Genomic DNA, 12,167 nt, shown 5'->3' on the forward strand with positions numbered 1-12,167 from the left:
TTAAGTAGTTTCCATTTTTTGAAACAATATGACGATTTCAATATTAATATGAGCCAACATTGTGATGATTCTACCCCCAGAAAAAAAACCTAACTCAGATTTACACAGCCTTTAAAAAAAATCAGAACAGCTAAATCTGGAGCAAAGTTCCAGTCCCAATCCCCCAGCCATCAGACCACCCTGAGGATTATGCACTGGGTTTTGAACTCCCAGAAAGGGAAGCAAAGAGAAACACAGTGTATCAACGTGCCAAAGGGCTGACAAAGTGTCTGTAAATCTCTGGTGAAGGATGTAAGGACACTGGGTGGAAGGAAAGAGGCTCAGAGGGGACACGAGAGAGTAAACCAGGCCAATACTCTGTGTGCGAGGAAGGCTGCCATAGGGGAGGGGTGTTATTGACCAGGGTTCTTGATCTCCTTAATCAACAGAAATTGATCAGAGGCTGAACAAGAAATTCAGGAAAGACTTTATCAGGGTCCCTGCTGCAGCAGAGCGATCAAGAACAAACAACACATCCCCTTGCTTGCTTGCTCCCCAAGGCTGGGTGAACTGGTTCCTTATATGGGGTGAGGGTAAGGATGTCTTCAGGGGTCAGACTGGAGGAGTGGCTTAGGTGGTTTGCCCACCCCTCTGTGGTGCTGTGTGCAGGGGGCAGGTGCAGTACCCTGCTTTTGCTCCCAACCCCCTGTTGTTGCTCCTGGCGCTTCAGAAGTGGCTGTTAGGCTTTTTAGTCTTCACTTTGGTCCAGAATTTTCCCCGACTGCCTACACGCACAGCAGTTATTTTTAATCCCTTATTGTTTCTTTTTATGTTCTTGCTCAAGGAGACGTTTGTCCAGGTATGAGCATTGCAGCCCTGCAGTAAAGGGTGCCAGGTCCCAGGCCCATCACAAAGCCATCCGTGCTCTTTTTGTTTGTTGTTGTCTAGTTGCTAAGTCAGGTCTGACTCTTTGGCGACCCATAGACAGAGTTAGGAACATTGAATGGAATTGACACAGAGGTAGATTTGAGATTTTTCATACGAATAACTCCCTAGACTATAAAAGCTAGAGCTGGAGTGAGCCTCGAGGATGGCTAAGGTAAGCTCTCCATGTGGAGGCCAGAGGCCCACATCCTGCTTTGTGAAGATGCCTGAACTAGACCCACCAGGTCCTTCCCAAACCCCAAGCTGTGTGGTTATAGGCCTACAGGAGAATGGGAACAAAACACACAGACATTTAAGCCTTACCCTACCTGAAGGCAGTGGCCTGAAATAAATGAGCTCTTGAGATTCCTTTTATGGGTCCATAAATGGATATTGCCTTTGACGTGAAAACATCATGAATCAACAAATATTATCAAGTGAATGCTAAATGCATGGCAATGTCCTCGGTATTCAGGACGTTGGTCTCTCAACCCAAGGCTTTAAAGTTTAATAAAGAAGAAAGATATATAATCACCGTATGAACTTAACACTCCTAAATACAGCCATTACCAGTGGGAGTGGCAAGGGCCCAAAGAGTAAATGATTGATTTGTAATAGCCTAGAAAGCTTGCGGGGAAAGTGGGGATGGGAGCTTTAGGCTGTGACTATGATACGAGAAATGAGAGGGATGGGGGCTGAGGCCAAGGAAGAGGGCCCTTGCCCCCCATCTTTGTGTTAATGTGAACGCCTTTGGTGGAGGAAAGAAGCTGCATGCCAGCCTCCTGGATTGGTTTTCCTAAAAATAGATCACATGCTATCTTTATTGACAATTATGATAATTATAATCACCTCCTTTTACTAAGGACATACTGTATGGCCATTTCTTTACACGTATTAACTCATCATACTTGTCTGATGACCAGGTGAGGCCGTGACTATTATCTTCAGGGTACAGGGGCCCTGAAGAACTAAGGCTGACCTCCTCTGGGGAGCCTGCCCAGCTCTCAGGAACCTTTGTCCCTTGCCCCAGCGCTGGCTCCTAGCAGCCATCTGTGTAGCTTGACTGCACTCCTGGACTCGGCTGAATCAGAACCCTCCCCCAGGCATCTGGAACTGTGTCCAGAGAGTCCAGGCTTTCCATGAAGTGGGAGCTGTGAGATGAAATGCAGGCCACTGTGGGCGACCATGTTCTGCTGTGTTAAGAGAGGGGGAGAGACAGACAGGCAGACAGACAGACAGAGAATGCAGTTGCCCAAAGAGCAGCAGAGAGCGTGGTCCTTGGTGGGCAGCCACCCGCCAGGTGTGGTCTTCCTGGGGCCTGGATGCCTTGCCACCCTCTGGTGTTAAGAGACAGCCCTATATCATTATGGTACTAGACCTTTTCCACTTATCCTAGCTTTAGTGTCTCGGAGAAGGCAATGGTACCCCACTCCAGTACTCTTGCCTGGAAAATCCCATGGGTGGAGGAGCCTGGTAGGCTACAGTCCATGGGGTCGCTAAGAGTCGGACACACTGAGCGACTTCACTTTCACATTTCACTTGCATGCATTGGAGAAGGAAATGGCAACCCACTCCAGTGTTCTTGCCTGGAGAATCCCAGGGACGGGGGAGCCTGGTGAGCTGCCGTCTATGGGGTCGCACAGAGTTGGACATGACTGAAGTGACTTAGCAGCAGCAGCAGCAGCTTGAGTGTCTATTACTGATAACTGAGTTCTTACTAATGCAGGTGTTTTGTCCATCTGTTAAATAGGGAGCCAGGCTTCTGGGAATTACTCCGCAGGCCAGTGGTTAGGACTCTGTGCTTCCACTGCAAGCGGCAAGGGTTCAATCCCTGGTCAGGGATCTAAGATCCCGAAAGTGGCAAAATAAAAGAGCCAGGCTTTTAACTTTGTGTTTGCTGGTTTGTTCACTGGTTTACTTGACCGCACCAGGTCTCAGTTTGGCACGTGGGGTCTTCAGCTGCAGCGTGAGAACTCCTGGTTGGGGCATATGAGATCTAGTTCCCTGACCAGGGATCAAATCTGGGCCCCCTGCATTGGGAGCACAGAGTCTTAGCCACTGGACCCCCAGGGAGGCCCTTCAACTTCGCTTTGTATACCTCCAGAGTGCATCCCTGGGGTCCTCCAGCTGCTTTCTGTTCGCTCCAGAGTGGCAATTTTAGGGTAACATTTCCTCAAAGGAGGTTTAGTGGGACAGCTGGCTCTTTGCTTCGTCAAGGTGGCTCTGGTGCCACTTAGGTGTCAGCAGGCTGATAACCAGGGCAGGGGTCTCCCAGCAGCAGTCCAACTTGTTCATAAGGTTCAGCAGTTGCCATCATCACGTTGTCCCTAGAACGTGTGCCTTTCCCGTAACGTTGTTGCTTCCCAGGTGTCAATGGACACAGATCAATGGGCACAGGCATGGCTGCCCTGCCTCCCCGGCCCCTGAGCCTGCCTTCCACGTGCTGCTGCCCCTCACCCGTCACAGCTGTCACCCTGGCCACCCCAGACACCCCTTCTCGGAAGCCTCCTCTTGACCTCTGCCCACAGACTCCCCACGTGATTGGATCACCCTGACCCTTGTACCCGTGTCTACAAAAACTCTGATGACATACCTGGGCTTTCATTTACTTAGTGACTTGGCTCCCACTTCTACCTGTGTGGGCGGGGTCTGTGTCCTACCTGATTTTTTGTGTCTCTAGTTCCTATCACAATGGATGGCACAGAGATAGTATTTCCTAAATGTCCGTGGAGTGAATGACTGAATAAATGAATCATCAAATCATCGGCATTTCTTTCACTCTTTCTCCATTCTGACACACCGACTATGCTATGTTTTACTTCGCTAATGGTGTTTCTTTTAGGACCATTTTTGTCCTCCCTGGTTTTTCTCCTCTTTGTCCACCTGAAGGACTGCAAAGCGAAGGTTTTCTTCCCTCTTTCCTCCTCATAACTATCACAAGGGTGTGCAAATTGTCGGTGTGTTGACTGAATAGTTGAATAGCTGATTCACGGTGTGTGTGTTGTATCTATTTTACAGAGCACAAAATAATAATCTGAGTGCGTGTTCTCTAACGGAGATTTCTCATTCGCCGATGCCGTCTAGTTCTGCTCCCTCCTTTCCGCGTGGCCGGCTACCTCCTCACGGGAACATAGTCCAACACAGGGCTTTAGAGTCAACATGAGTGAACTTTGGCTTAAGCAACCCAGACAGCATTTTACTCTGATATTTAGAAATAGAGGCATCTGTTTAATAATCCTACTGAAACTTGGGGGCAAATCTATCACATCACCTTCCTGCACTTTTGAGCTCACCTAAACGGAGCAAACAGGAACCTGAGTGGCCGCTAGGAGGTCAGACTGTCCCCGCCAGTCGGGCAGCGGGTGCACAGAGCGAGGTGGGTGAGCTCCCCCCGGGCCATGCACGCCCTGCCTTTGCCCCTCACTGCTGTAACCCATGTAGGCTTTACTGTAGGCTGCGTTTTCTTCCCACTATAAGGCAGAGAGAGTGGCCTAACAAGATGGGACTGGAGCAGACAGTCAATGAGGCTAGAGAGGACAGGGGTGAGAAGGGGCTTGCCAGCCAGGAGAGGTCTTGGTGAGGGGCCCTTCTTGTGTTCTCTCGGCCGCCACAGCCTCATGGTATTGATCTCTGAGCTCTAGGGTCTCTGGGCTGCATCAGCTCCCTCCACTGTCCTGGATCACATCATCTTTTTATAAAGTGAGCCAGGACATCCCCAGGAGATGAATATCCTGAAAAGAAACTCACAAGGGACAAGAGCTGAGATTTAAGTGCTTTCTTTATGGCAAGTGTGGTGCTGGGTTTGTCTCTTTTTTTTTTTTTCTGAGCTGGAAGTCACATTCTTTTTTTTTTTTCAATTTTTGAGTCCTCATTAATTAACTGTTTTATGCATAGTAGTTTGTATATGTCAATCCCAATCTCCCAGTTCATCCTACACCCCTGCCATCCTTCATATTCATATGTTTGTTCTCTATGTCTCTGTCTCTACTGCTTTGCAAATAAGTTCATCTGTGTCATTTTTCTAGATTCCACATATAAGCAATATGATATGATATGTGTTTTTCTCTTTCTGACTTACTTCACTCTGTCTGAGTCTCTAGGTCCATCCGCATCTCTGCAAAGGGCACAGTTTTGTTCCTTTTATGGCTGAGTGATATTCCACTGCATATATGTATCACATCTTCTTTATTCATTCCCCTGAGTTAGTCTTTCTTTCTTCCTTTTTCCTTCCTTCCTTTTTCTTTCTCTTTGTCTTCACCAACACCATCTTCATATTCTTTTTTTATTGAAGAACATATCAATGAAATTTTATAGATGTGAAACTAGTAATAATGAGACCCACACAATTAATTTCTTTTTACTTTATCTGGCCTGCTAAACATTGTTTAAGATTTCAGTGCTCCGCTGTGTTAGCCAGCTGCTTGTGAAATTACATGGCTTTTTCATAGGTATTAAACATGAAAGGGGGACTTCTTCTGGTATTTTTGGACTTCTATGAAGCTCTGGTTTTGTCGCCAATATCCTGAGTCTCAATCTATTTCCAGAACTGCAAACTAAGTGGAAGGCTTGAGACAGAAAATTTGGGGGTAAAATAACCTTAATGGTCCAGCCAGCTCTGTTCTTCCCTTTATCCTTGTCACATTGCCCAGCCTTCCTTGGAGTTAGATACGGCCAACTGTTAAATGTCTCAAAGGAATGTGAGCAGAAGTGCTGTGTGCCTTGCCAGGCCTGCACCTTAAGACCTGGGTCTGTCTCCTCCCCAGTCTCTTCCCCCTTCTCACCCACCAAGACCCTGACAAGGCAATGACTCAACCTTGATTAAGCAGATCATATCAAGGCCTAGGGAATGGAGGAGCAACAAAATGGAATGAAGTTGGATCCCTGAGTGATCACGTGAGGCAGAACCAACCTGGACCGTTAACTGAAAAAGAACTAAGCTGCGGTCTTCTGAAACATATGGGATTATTGAGGGGGTCTCTTTGTTACTCATCTATAGCCTTACTCTAAGTAATACAGAAATCGATTCCAAAAGCATGGTATTGCCATTACAAAAACTCAAAATATATGTCATTGTCTCAGTGGTTAAGAGATAAGAAAACTGACATTCTTTACTGGAAAGCCAGTGTCCTCATATGCGGAAGCAAAAACATTTGACAAGATTGTCATCTGCGATACTTTGAAGGACAGAACACTCGCCTACCAAGCCCTAATTCCAGAGGAAGTAACTGTGTGAAATTCCATTGTCAACATGTACTAGTTGCTCCTTCCTGTAAGATATTACAAGTGCAGGCAAGAAGTGGCCGGATTACTGAGTATGACCAGAATTGTGGATTTTTACAGAGTTAGAAAAGTCAGTTGCTTCTTTACTCAAAACAAGAAGAGAAAATTGTAGTTGTTTAAAGCATTTTTCAAAAGTTCATTAAAACTACTCAGCCAAACCAAGCGCCAGGACTGTGCCAAAGATGAGACTGAGGGTTGAAGGGTTTGTAATGCAGCCTGTGTTTCAGATGGACTCAAGGTGCGTGTGTGTGTGCTCATTCTCGTCTGACTCCGAGACTTCATGGGCTGTAGCCCGACAGGCTCCTCTGTCTGTGGGATTTTCCAGGCAAGTGGGTTGCCATTTCCTCCTCCAGGGGATCGTCCCAATCCAAGGATTGAACTCGAGTCTCCTGTGTCTCTTGCATTGGCAGGCGGATTCTTTGTCACCGAGCTACCTGGAAGCCCTGGACTTGAGGAGCTATCATTAAAATGAGAGAGAAAAGCACTTATTGACCAAGGAAGCAAAGAAATAAAGCAGCTTGAAGAACTATGTTCAGAGAAGAACTTGGGAATGGTGACTGGCTCATGGAACTGACCAAAACCTTCTCAGTTTTACAAGCATTGTCAAAAAAAAAAAAAAGAAGAAGAAGAAGAAGAAGCCTCCTAGTGTCAAGTGTTGATGGCATAAAGCAACCCTTGGACCCCAATGTCTGCACCAGCAGGAAGCTGACTATGAAATCTGCTTAGCTCCAAAGAGGGCTTAACCCAAAACTTAATCCAGAGTTCAGATGTTATGAGAGAGGAGAATAGATAAAGAAGAAGCTCCCAGAAGACAAGGCCATGCGCCTTGAAGGAAATTGGCCTCATCTCTTCCACACTCTTTTGCCACTTCCTGCCAGCTCGGCCACTGCTCATCCATTTTCATTGCCCAGTAGTGTTTCGTTGTAAGAATATGCCATAATTTATTTATCCATTCTGTCATTGGTAGCTATTTAGATTGTCTCTCATTTTTTGCTATTATGTTCGGAACATTCTTTTACATGTTTCTTGGTGCACATGTGGACAGATATCTCTGGGGTACATTCTTAGGCGTGCAATTGATGAGTCATAAAGTACTCAATAGTGCCAAACTCTCTCAACTCTCTCAAAGTAGTTGTACAATTATACTCCCTCCTGCACTGTGTTTGTGTTCCCTTTGTTTCATACGCTTGTCTATATTTGTTATTTTAAGATATTTTTAAAATTTCACTTATTTATTTGTTTGGCTGTGTTGGGTCTTAGTTGCAGCAAGCAGAGTCTCTCTTGCGTCATGCAGGTGGGACCTGCCCTGCGGCCCTTGGGCTCTCTGTGGCATGTGGGTTCAGTAGGTGTGGCTCATAGACTTAGTTGTTCCAAGACATGTGGGATCTTAGTTCCCCACCACGGATCAAAGCTATGTCCCCTGCATTGCAAGGCAGATTCTTAATCACTGGACCACTAGGGAGGTCTCAGTTACTTTCAGATATTTTAATTTTGCTGATCTGTAGGATGTACAATGGTGTCTTATTGGGGCTTCAGTCACACTTGGGCCTTCAGCCTCATTTACATGAGGTTGAATATTTTGGCATACTGTTTATTGGCCATTTGGATTTTCCCTTTGGTGTCCATTAAAGGGGCACCAAAACTTTTCCATAGAGCTGTCGGGCTGTCTATCTCTTTCATGTTAATTTCTAAGAATTCTTCTTTGTAACAATCACTTACATAATGTTGCAAATATTTCCCCTCATTTTATGGCTTATCTTTTCACTGTTTATCTGGTCTTTGGTGGACAGAGGTACTTAATTTTAACGTGGTTGAGCCTAAGTTTTTTCCATTCCTCATTGTGTATCCCTCTCTATTTATGGTTCACATGCAGGATCTCTGAGAGATGATTTACCTAGCTGGCCAAGCACAGCACAAAGCTGGGCGGTTGGATGATTCTCTCATGTAAGATCCTCTCTTAGGTCCTGGGAACCCATGGATGTCTGCTTGAGGATCAGTGACGGTCTCTGGCCCATCTGGAGTCCCTAAGATAGGGAGTACCATTTAAAACAGTAAGTGATGGAGACAGGAGGAAATTAGACACCGGATAAATATTCAAATCATGAAATACTACTCATTGACAATAAAACTCTTAATAATCTACATCTAGAAATGAGAAAATAAACAACAGAAAACAGAAATTTTATCATTCTATGGAAATTTATATCTCAATTATTTGGTGATTGAATACATAATAATAATCCATCCTAAAAACTGTGGTTTGTAGAGAGCTTATTGATTATATTATGTGACTCCAGAGTCCATGGGGTCACTGAGTCAGACACTACTGAGCGACTTCACTTTCCCTTTTTACTTTTGTGTACTGGAGAAGGAAATGGCAACCCATTCCAGTGTTCTTCCCTGAAGAATCCCAGGGATGGGGGAGCCTGGTAGGCTGCTGTCTATGGGGTCGCACAGAGTTGGACACAACTGAAGCGACTTAGCAGCAGCAGTAGCAGCAGGGTTATGGCCAGGAAGTAATAAGCTTAAACCTTCATATAAGTATGTTGAAATGATAACTACAATTGCCATCTAAAGGTAGAAGTCCAAAGTCTAGAAAAATGAGAGTCAGTGAGTGCAGATTCACCTGTGTTCCTTCAGGAAATCTCCAAGAGAGAACTTCACTGGATGGACATGAACACTCCTGTCACCCCAGGATGCTTTGTTTCAGTTTTAGAAAATAACTTACTCCTACCAAAAGTTCAGACAAGGAGGGGAGCTGACGGGGACTTGTGTGGAGAAAATTGCTCCGTGGGCAAAATCCAGAGAGCCAGCATATCATGGGTTTATCCAACACACAAGCATTTATCGGATGCCTGCCATGTGACAGATACTCCCTGTATCAGTTAGGACTCTTCCTGTTACAAGTCACCTCAATTTAATAAGAATTTTTTCTGGGGTTATGCAAATGGAAGTTGAGAGGTAGGGCAGGCTTTGGGGTTTAATTATTCAGGGGCTCCCAGGTCACCTCTGCTCTATGCAAGGTCCTCATCTTCAAGATTGTCTTCCCACATTATGACAAATGACTCTTCTAGATACCAGGACTTATGAAAGAGAGGACAGCTTTTATGAAGGTTTGCTTTTAAAAGCATAGACCCTTTTTCCCCAGAATTACCTAGCAAAGTTCACCTTATTTTCCAGTGGTGAGATCAGGTCACATGCTCCTTTCAAAACCAATCCCCATATGGAAAGAAATGTCAGGCATTGACTGGTTCTAAAACCCAGGCCTAAGCAGGATAGGATTACAAATAGGCAATAAAAGTCCTTCTCTTTAGCTAGAGGGTTGGGGGGTCATCTTTCCCCTAAGCTAATGGACCAGAGAGTAAATGCTTGATTAAAAATAAGGACACAGTTAGGGAATGGCAGAAAGGATGCGGTGCCATCTTTCTATTACAGTCTCTGTCTGCAAGGAGCTTACATTTTGGGAAGACAGGAGTATTATCTACTCATAATGAAAAATGATATGAGAGACACAAACTGCAATGGGAGACTAGAGGAGACCATTTATCCTGATAACGCCTGAGGGATCAGGGAGCTGGCTTTGCAGAGACGCATTTTCTAAGGATGCCAAAGTAGAAATTCATGTAGGTGAAGGGTGTTGGATCCAGGACATAGGAAGGCAAGTGTGGTTTAGAGGAAGGAGGCAGGAAGTTAGTTAGATTCATAATACATTGAAACAATCAAGTAAAAATATCTGGAGAAAATTTGGGACCAGACAGGGATGGAGAGATTGTGTTGGAAGCCATTAGTATAAGAGAAATGATAGTAAGAGGTACGTTTTATCACATATATATGTGTGTGTGTGTGTGTAAGTCTCTCAGTTATGTCCAACTCTCTGTGACTCCGTGGACTGTAGCTTGGCAGGCTCCTCTGTCCGTGGTATTCTCCAGGCAAGAACCTTAGAGTGGGTTGCCATTCCCTTCTCCAGGGGATCTTCCCAACCCAGGGATCGAACTCGGGTCTCCTGCATTGCAGGCAGATTCTTTACTGTCTGAGCCACCAGAGAAGCCCACATATGTATTACATATACATTTTATTTTATATATTATTTATATATTAAATATTATATATTTGTCAGACTGGTTCCAAATACTTTGTTGATATTATTTCTTTTGATTCTCACACTCCAGTACAGATGGTCTCATCTCGATTTTACTAAGAAGGCAATTGACATTCAAAAGAGTAACTTGCCAAGGCCATCCATGTGATCAATAGATGAATAGGATTCAAACCCAGATAATTCAGGGGTCTGGGTGCTGGAGCTATGAATAGAAATGAGGTTATTCAGAAACATGTTTCCAGTCCTCATCTCCAGATGCAGTGATCCTCAATTTATATGGATACCTTGACTTTTTAGTAGTATATTTTTTCTAAAGTATTTTGTTGTCATAGATTTCCCCCCACCCCCAACGTTACCTTCTGACTACAAGCAGCTCAGCAAGCCAAAGCAATGAGAAAAAGTATGAGCATTATCTCATATAACAAGGTTCAGGGCAGGGCAGCTCCAGGATTAATTAGTCCAGCAACTCCATCTCATCAAGAACCTCGGTTATTTCCATTCATTGTGTATCTAAAGCATGTCAGTTGGGTTCTTAAGCTAACTCATCTGAAAGATGAAAGGCTACCTTTCAGAGTTTAAGATCTAGAGGTGCTAATACATCTAGACCTGCCAACACCCAAGGGGAAAGGTCAGGCCCTCTCTTCTGGCGTGTCCATTTTGAGTCATGAAGAAACCTCTCCCCAAAGTCACCTGTCAGATTGGTCCTCACGTCTTGCCCAGAACTGTTTCGCACACCCATTCCTAACCAATCACTAGTGAAATCACTAGCAAAGAGAACAGGGTTACCTAACTGGCTGAATAAAGTACACGACCCCATCTGTGACAGTGGATTAACATAAATAAATAAATGAAACATTAGGGTTCCCTTAGAAAGGAGAAGGCAGAGGGTGGAGGATGGGACAGGGGTTAGTGGTAGGAAGACGAAGATGGCAAGAAGGACCTTGAATAGCCAATCAGCATGTCTGCTACATCTTCATCAGTAATACAGCATGCATTCTCAATGGCAATGATATCCCCCCAAGAGAGTAAAATACTGATTGGGGTGGGACTTTCCTCCTTTCCTGTGTAAGACGCAAGTATCCATATAGTGCATAAACACATGAATATACAGTGTATCATCTACACTATTAATGGACTTCCCTGGTGGCTCAGACTGCAATGCAGGAGACCTGGGTTCCATCCCTGAGTCTGGGAGATCCCCTGGAGAAGGAAATGGCTCCCCACTCCAGTATTCTTGCCTGGAGAATTCCTTGGAGAGAGGAGCCTGGCAGGCTACTGTCCACTGGGTCGTAAAGAGTCGGACACGACCGAGTAACTAACGCATGCTGTTAATATTTCATAGTGGGAGTAGATTAGGGGGAAGACTTCCAAAAAGGCTCCTGTGGAGCGGGAGTGGGGTGGTAATAGTGAAAAAAAAAAGGGGGACAGACACTGAGATATATCACTGTGTCATTATTTAGAACTGGAGGCTCCACTCGAGAGGGAAGGGATATATGTATACTTACAGCTGATTCACTTTGTTGTACAGCAGACTCTAAGACGGCATTGTAAAGCAACTATACTCCGATAATAAAATAAAATCAATTATTAAAAAAGTAATTGGAGGCTCCTTGAGAAAAAGTTGTGCTGAAATCCTTCTGTGTAGCAGAAGGCAACGAAACTTTGAGACTCTGTGACCTCTCAGGGCCTTCTATCTCTCTTTGGTCCAGTTCTATAAATATAATAACAGTCACTCATCACGGAATCTTTTATTTATGTCATTCACTCTGTTGAGTGCTTGACAGGCATTAACTTGTTAAATCCTCATAACAATCTAGCAAAATGAATACTATCGTTATTCTCATGTGACAGATGAGGAACCTGAGACACGGGAAGATTAAATAAT

General features: G+C 44.7%; 1 protein-coding gene across 8 annotated transcripts in view; it reads left to right on the top strand.

The window, feature by feature from the left end:
* The window catches only part of LPGAT1 (lysophosphatidylglycerol acyltransferase 1), a 152,727-nt gene that overhangs the window by 7,467 nt on the left and 133,093 nt on the right, over positions 1 to 12,167 (top strand). Inside the window, exon 1 of one of the 8 annotated variants that reach the window (XM_069544214.1) lies at positions 4,063 to 4,279. The exons of 4 other annotated variants lie outside the window; for them this stretch is intronic. The gene's annotated coding sequence lies outside the window, so the exon portion shown is untranslated. Of the gene's footprint in view, positions 1 to 4,062; positions 4,280 to 12,167 lie in introns of those variants that run through there. 3 more of the 8 variants (XM_069544222.1, XM_069544219.1, XM_069544226.1) reach the window with 3 other exon arrangements.

The sequence above is a fragment of the Ovis canadensis genome, chromosome 12 (assembly GCF_042477335.2).
Source record: "Ovis canadensis isolate MfBH-ARS-UI-01 breed Bighorn chromosome 12, ARS-UI_OviCan_v2, whole genome shotgun sequence".
In the NCBI taxonomy this organism is placed as follows: domain Eukaryota; kingdom Metazoa; phylum Chordata; class Mammalia; order Artiodactyla; family Bovidae; genus Ovis; species Ovis canadensis.